The sequence below is a fragment of the Cynoglossus semilaevis genome, chromosome 9 (genome assembly GCF_000523025.1).
Source record: "Cynoglossus semilaevis isolate Cse_v1.0 chromosome 9, Cse_v1.0, whole genome shotgun sequence".
NCBI classification, from domain to species: Eukaryota; Metazoa; Chordata; class Actinopteri; order Pleuronectiformes; family Cynoglossidae; genus Cynoglossus; species Cynoglossus semilaevis.
In genome coordinates this window covers 10,952,295-10,959,302 of record NC_024315.1, presented here as the reverse complement: position 1 = coordinate 10,959,302, position 7,008 = coordinate 10,952,295, and the positions used below count along the sequence as shown (strand labels likewise).

At 39.5% G+C, this 7,008-nt stretch overlaps 1 protein-coding gene across 4 annotated transcripts in view; it reads right to left on the bottom strand.

Annotated features, from left to right (window-relative positions):
• Positions 1 to 3,244: 3,244 nt before the first annotated feature.
• The window catches only part of lef1 (lymphoid enhancer-binding factor 1), a 38,337-nt gene continuing 34,573 nt past the window's right edge, over positions 3,245 to 7,008 (bottom strand). For all 4 annotated transcript variants that reach the window (XM_017035495.2, XM_017035496.2, XM_008317163.3 and 1 more), the window contains one exon: positions 3,245 to 3,678. The gene's annotated coding sequence lies outside the window, so the exon portion shown is untranslated. The remainder of the gene's footprint in view (positions 3,679 to 7,008) is intronic.

The window sequence follows — 7,008 nt, the reverse complement described above, 5'->3', positions numbered from 1 at the left end:
ATTTCAGGGACTTTTTATTTTTATGGTCATCATCTTGATTTTTACAGAAGAGTTTTAGAATTTTCTATGTATAAAAGTTTCAGTCAAAATGTCAACATTTCATGTCATTTGTGGTCAAAAACTAATAAAAGTTGACAAAAATGTTTGTAAAAATATTTTTCAATATTGTATCTTTTCCTTCATTTTTCTCATCAAAATAGGGCAGTCCGAGAACATTTTTTGAAATTTATTTTTATAAAATTCTCTGTCAAAATGTGTTATTTTTGGTCAAAAACTAATAAATTCTGACAAAAATGTTTGTAAAAATATTTTTCAAAATGTTATTTTTTCTTGCATGTTTCTCATCAAATTTGGGCATTCAGAGAAAAGTTTTTGAAATTTATTTTTATTAACGTTTTTGTCAATATCTGAACTTTTTATGTCATTTTCAGTCCAAAACATACATTTTGAAGAAGATTTTTGTAAAATTATTTTTCAAAATGTTATCTTTTTTGCATGTTTCTCATGAATACACGGTATTTAGAGAAAAATTATATTAAAGTTATTGTCAAAATCGGAACTTCGTGTCATTTCTGGTCAAAACTAATAGTTTGACAAATATTTTTATAAAAATATTTTTCAAAATGTTATCTTTTCCTGCTTGTTCCTCAAGTTAGTGTATTCAGAAAACTTTTTTTAGAAATTCATTTTTATAAAATGTACTGTCAAATTGTAAACTTTGTATCATTTTTGATCAAAAACTAAATAATTTAGAAAAATGTTTTTAAAAATATTTTTCAAAATGTTATCTTTTTTGCATATATCTCATCAAATCAGGGCATTTAGATAATATTTTTTTGAAATGTATTTTTATAAAATTTCCTTTTGTTGTCATAATCCAGATTTAGCTTGTCATTTTTGGTCAGATGTTGAAAAAGTATCATGAATAATCTGGATTTCTATTCAAAATTTTATCTTTTCTACATGTTCTGTATGAAACTACAGAATTTTGAGGTTTTCAAATGTTTTTGGCAGAATCCTAATTTACCCTTTTATCCTGGTCAAATGGAGAATAATTATTTATTATTAATTTTTCCAAGATTTCTGCATATTTTGAATTTTTTTTTTACAATCTGTGTAAAACCAACAGCTCCTGGATTATATGGCCACCTGTGACGAAAACATGGAAATAGAAAATAGAAATACCTCACCGCCACCAAACAGATTTTGCAGCACAATCCAGCAGGTGGCAAGCCAACAACCCTTCTCAGCATTATGGATAGCACGTTTCTGAAACATATTTGTAGCAGAAAAGCAATCAAATGTTAAAACCTATACGAGTTTAAATGGCCATGGATACAGCATATATTCTGCATCGTTGTAGAACTCTATACAGCTGTGTGCAGAGTGAACTTTGACCTGAATCTCTGCGATTTGAGATTTTCTGTAGTCGGTTGAATATGAATGTGCATCTTGCACAGCATGGTAAACACTGGTAACTGCAGTAATTTTACCTAACTTAGTGTTATTTAGTTTGCAGAATAAATACTGCACCCTTTTAGATGTTTTCTGTTGTGTACTTTGTGTGTGAGACTCACGTGCACCGTGTCGTTTCCCATCAGATTCACTGCCATGACCGACCGAAACGCCGTTTTTACACCAGTTCAGGTTCCTGGTTCAGAACTGCACAGCAATTTTAGCCTTTGTCTTTGTAATGTAAGGGGGACAGGTGGTCACTCTATGTGGGACAGAGTTTCTAAAAGGAACAGTAAACAGGAACTTGTAAATTAATCTCCTCGTGTTCAAGGGTGAACACAGGGTGGTGCTGTTGAACGTGCAATGTGGTCACTGACAGGTCCGTTTGGAGTTGAGCTCTGAGCTTTGGCACATTTTAATGTTTAATACCGTTCGTGACGTAGTCCTCGTCATGTTTGAGATTAAGAATTGATGAATTTAAACTTGCGCCTCCTGTAATTCATAGGCTTCCTAAAAACTATGGCTTAGTAATTTCCCTCATACCTTAATAAACAATTTATATATATATATGTGTGTGTGTGTTATGTATATGTTATAATTGATATAATATTGCTTATATTTATTTCTCTATCAATCACATTGTTATTTAGAACCAAAGTGTTGAATTGCCTCACCTTTGGCAACAGTTTCAGCATTGGTTGTACCCTTTATGTTCAGCTCTTCCAAACACCAAAGTGATCACATGTGCCAATGGTGCCTTTTTATTTTTCTTAAAAAAACAAAACAAAAAACAAAACAGTTCAAATATGAACACTTGGGAAGCAAAATGCTACACCAAGATCACAGTGACCCAGAATATGAGAATAAAAAAGGAATTGATCAAGTAATACTAAAAGAGAGCATTAAATCAAAATGTTAGAGATGCTTGCATGGAATAAACAACACGACTAAAGAAACACTATTAGCTACCAGACAGAAAAGACAAAGGTCCATTGCAATAAATGAGAGACTGCCAAGTGCTGGGGTAAATATATATATCTGCTTCATTTGTCATGTTTCAAACAATAAAATATTGGCCTCTGAGTATCCACTCATGCCTCTGTCCTAATGTTGTTTGCAAAAATACCAGGGAAATGGACATATCCTGACAGTTTTTAAAAAGTACACATACTGAGCAATATTTTACATCTGAGCAAGACCCGAGGTCACTATTTGTTACAAATAGTTATCAAAAAAGCCTTAAGTTTCAATTTTCTGCAAGACGCTTTAACAAGAAAAAATGGCTTTCCTGTGTCCAAAGCTTATTTTCATATATACCACTATATAAAAAAAACAATATTAAAAAAACAAAAATCAATGTCACTAAAATATACACCGAGAAACTGAAACAAGATACAAAAAGCATTCAGGACAAAAATTCAGTCAAAATAAAGAGCAAATTAAATGGTTGATCCTTTTTTGCACCAACTGGTCAGCGAACAGACTAAAATAGGGCCTTGAGGGCGTGTGACAGACGAGATGAGATCCCTCCATCTTTATTAGTGCAGTCTTAAAAGAGGTGTTTGGTCAGTCAGTTAAAAACCCCAGTCCAGTGAGAGTGAGGGCTGGGGGGGAGGGGGTGGGGGAGGTGTGAGGTGGGCCTCAAACTACACAAAAGAAACAGACGTGACAAATAAGTTACAATAACTTAGAAACAGGTGTTTGGGACGTTTGGGCAGTGCAGTGGGCAGTGCAGTGTGCAGTGTGATGTTCACACATGTTCTGTGTGAACATCACAATGTGTTGCCGGGGAGACGTCTGTGTGAACATCACAATGTGTTGCCGTTTTTCAGTGCAGTGCCTTGGTTATTTGCAGTAAAGCTGATTTTTAGAATGAAACTGACAAAAGTGTCCACTGGAGGGGGTGTGTTTTGTGACGATGCTCCATAGTCATCATGATTGTCTCGTTTAAAGAGTCTTTACAGCAGGCGCCTCTAAGACGGGAGTGTGAGGAGTGAGGGGTGAGGAGGTGGTGGTGGTGGAAGGAAAGGGGGAGAACGGGTTGCTGGCATAGGAGGGTAATAATGGGGGAGAGGATGTGGACACGGTAGGTTCTCTGAGAGGTGGAGGCTTCAGGTTGGAGATTTAAGGGTCTTCATGGAATCTAACAGGCCTCCATCTCTAGAAGAGGGCCCGTTGCTGCTGCCTTTGTTTTGCATGTGGAGAAGTTGTTCCGTTTTCCTCCTGCAGAAGGAAGTGAGAAGCAGCAGGTTTGAGACACTGGAAAAAACTTCACTGCATCGACACAAACCTCCCCTCAAAGAAAGTGCATTTATATGAAGTATTTTCCAGTGTTTTTATACAGAGACAGGAATTGAACACAATAATTATTAGTATTTCACAAAAAATATTCATAACCCATTGGTCACGTAGTAATGTGTACCATTCAGTTGTGAAACGTCAGCATTTCTTATGTAGTTTTGGAGAAGTATCTCAGCTCAGTCCAGCTGACCCTGTGTTGACTTCAGAGTGAGAAAATCTGATTTCTGGTTCAGCTGTCAGACGGTTTTCATTTACAATATCCTAGTCTGCTGTTTTTAGCTTTTCAACAATTACAATCACTCCAATACTTAATACTACGACTCTCATGAAGGGGTCTGTACTGGCTGTTTTTTGTAGTTTAAAGCAATAACTGACATATATAGTAGATGGTCTGAAAAAATGGACCTCCTTTTTTTTTAATGAATTGTTAGAGCATTTCAAAGTTATTATTTTTAAAGCCTAGTTTCTGCTAAGACCAATAAATTATATTGAGGCAATGTTAGAAAAAGTTCATATTTCAACGTAAATTCATTTTTCCTAAATAATGACAGTGTACTCATGAGTCCAGAGCAAAGACAATGTTAAAATCACTTTCAAAAAAATGAACTAATCTTTATATTTATAGTCAATTATTTTGTCCTCACATGTATAAACAAGGGGAATGTGCTGGTTTTATTCATCAGATATGGGGGGGGGGGGCGGGGGGGGCATCAAAAGCCCAGAGAACAACACAGATCACATTCACGAAGGCAGACAAACTGTATCAAGATGACTCACAATGACTCAAAGCGTCTCACCATGCATGCATTCCTCCCAGTTTCAGTGTGGGACAAATTGCAACCATTATCGTCAACATAATCAATCACTACATGTTTCTGTTCTCAGTGCTACAGCTGATTGAAAGAGAGCCACAGTGCTGGGCCCAGGCGGAACTACACAGGGGTTAAAGGTCAGCGACAGGATGTGGGCTGGTCTGCCTTTCATCTGGTCTAACATGGGGGTTGCCGGGACCCAGCTGGCACTGCTCGGCTCGGCTCTTTACTCTCCTCCCTCCTCCTGACTCATTCCTCCTCTCACTCTCTGGAAGCCCCCAGTTGTCTGGCTTCTGGTTGACATTTAGGCTGCGCTGCAGGTGGGCACAGTGAAAGCAAGATGGAGAAAAGCTCCACGCAGGAGAACCATTCCAGTGACCCAGCTGGTTAAAATTTCATAGCCTTGCTTTAGTCATTACTTGAACCAATCTGGTTTAGGTGTAGGCTTTGATACCGGGCTGTTCTAATGTTACCAGACTGATCAGTCCACCTCACTAAAACTGGCCTTTTCCCCGACAGAGAAACAGTTTGTCCTGCTGCAAATGTGTTCTTTCCCATTTCTTGATGGAGCACGAGCCGACAGATGAGTTATTTTAGATCAGAGCATCATCAAATGGAATCGGTGATCAAAGTGCAGAGGCAGAAACAGAGGTGGACAGCTGTCTCGTGTGACTAAAAAGATGGACGTTTGGTGAAAGTGAAAAAAGAAAGACAAAATTAGTTTTGTCTGTCTTTCTTTTGATTTTATTGTAGGAGCGAAGTCAGTTGAGTCCGGCAGCTTGATGCATCTTTACATTAAAACAAAACCTCCAAATCCTACATGGTTACACACACTCTCCTGCACACTACTTCACCACATGTGGATAAAAGGGAAGAGGACAGAGGCCACCTTTCCCTGGGAGAGCTGAACCCGAGACGCGCAGGGCAGAAACTGAAAGAAACAGAGCTCAGAAAGAGGGAGCCCCTGTCGCTTTCATTTACCTCCACCGCCTTCCTCTTTTCATCTACGGATCTCAAAGCCGGCCTGCACGCCCGCGACTGCACCCTGTTTCCTGGGGAGCATTTTTCCTCCCCTACCACAGACATGAAAAGCACCGGCCTTCCTGCCGGGGAAGAGGCCCTGAGGGCTGCGGGTGAGGAGTGAGTGAGTGTGAGTGTGAGTGTGAGTGTGAGTGTGAGTGTGTGTGTATGTGTGTGTGTGTGTGTGTTCAACTTTTTAAAAAAGGGGTTGGTGGTAACAGCAGGGATGTGTAGTGGTTGTAGGGGGCAGCAGGCCAGAGCTTCATAAGACCCATTCGACACAAACACAGGGATTGAGGAGCAACTTGACCCCTCCTCTCACCTCCTTTCTCTGCCTCCTCCTCTCTCTACATTAGTGTTCAGGAATGTTGACTGGACTATTTTTTTTTTTGCAGGAAATGAAACGCTTCTCTGTTCAGACAGCTTGCAAAGGTTTAGTCTCCCCCAATTCCTTTCCCTTTACAGGACGAAGGGAGGGAGGGAGGATGGGAGGAAAAAGAGGAAGGAGTCAGGCGAGCTCTCACCCAGCTTTGAAGTGTGGGAGGTTAAGATAACTGGCACAGCCTCGCGTCTCAATCACCGCTTTCTCTCCTCGGCCGAATCAAAGAGTCCGCAGCTGGGGCCCGCCTGCGTTATAGCCCCTTAACCTCTAAACCCGCCAACACACCGCCTCCTCCGATCCTCCCTTTACTCCCTGCACAGAACGCTGGGGTTTCTAATGGTCCCAGTGAAAAGGAAAATACTGCTGACAAATTACTGTTAAAAAGTCAAAGGGAGAGAGGTGTCTCCACGAGGGAGAAGGAAACATTCATTAGAAATAAAGGAGGAACAAAAGTTTGGTTTTTGGTTCAACTTACGGTGCAGCAGGGTTTTTATACAGCACAGAAGAAAAGTCACAGCAGGAGGTGCTTTCAAAAACTCTCAGCAGGTGACTCCCTCATCACTGTTTGTCAGAGTTACCAAAACAGAGGAGAGCAAAAGTCCTCCAGTGTAATTCAGTGTCTAATTCCTCTCCAGTTTTCACATCTCCACTGGACGTCAATAAGTGACTTGACCAGGTAGGATGGACACTGCCTCGAAAGTGAAAACTGTTATTTTGTCAGTTGAAACAAAAAGAGTTTGGGGGGAGGGGACTGTGAATCAGGTTCTTTTGACAAACTGTTCTCAGATCTAAGGCCAATAAATTTAGAAACAATGTAGAACTTCTGCTGTGATGTTCCTCAGCTGTCAAGCCTGTCGTCATGTTGATAAAAATGTAGTTGCATGTTCTGCTTATTTCAGATTTCAGTTCATTGTCGAATCTTTCCATCCATGCACACATCTCTCCAAAATAAAGAGAAAATGTTACTATGAACTAAAGAAATCAAAAGGTCGACCTTTCTGTTTTTAAATACAATATAATAGTAACTGTTGTGATGGA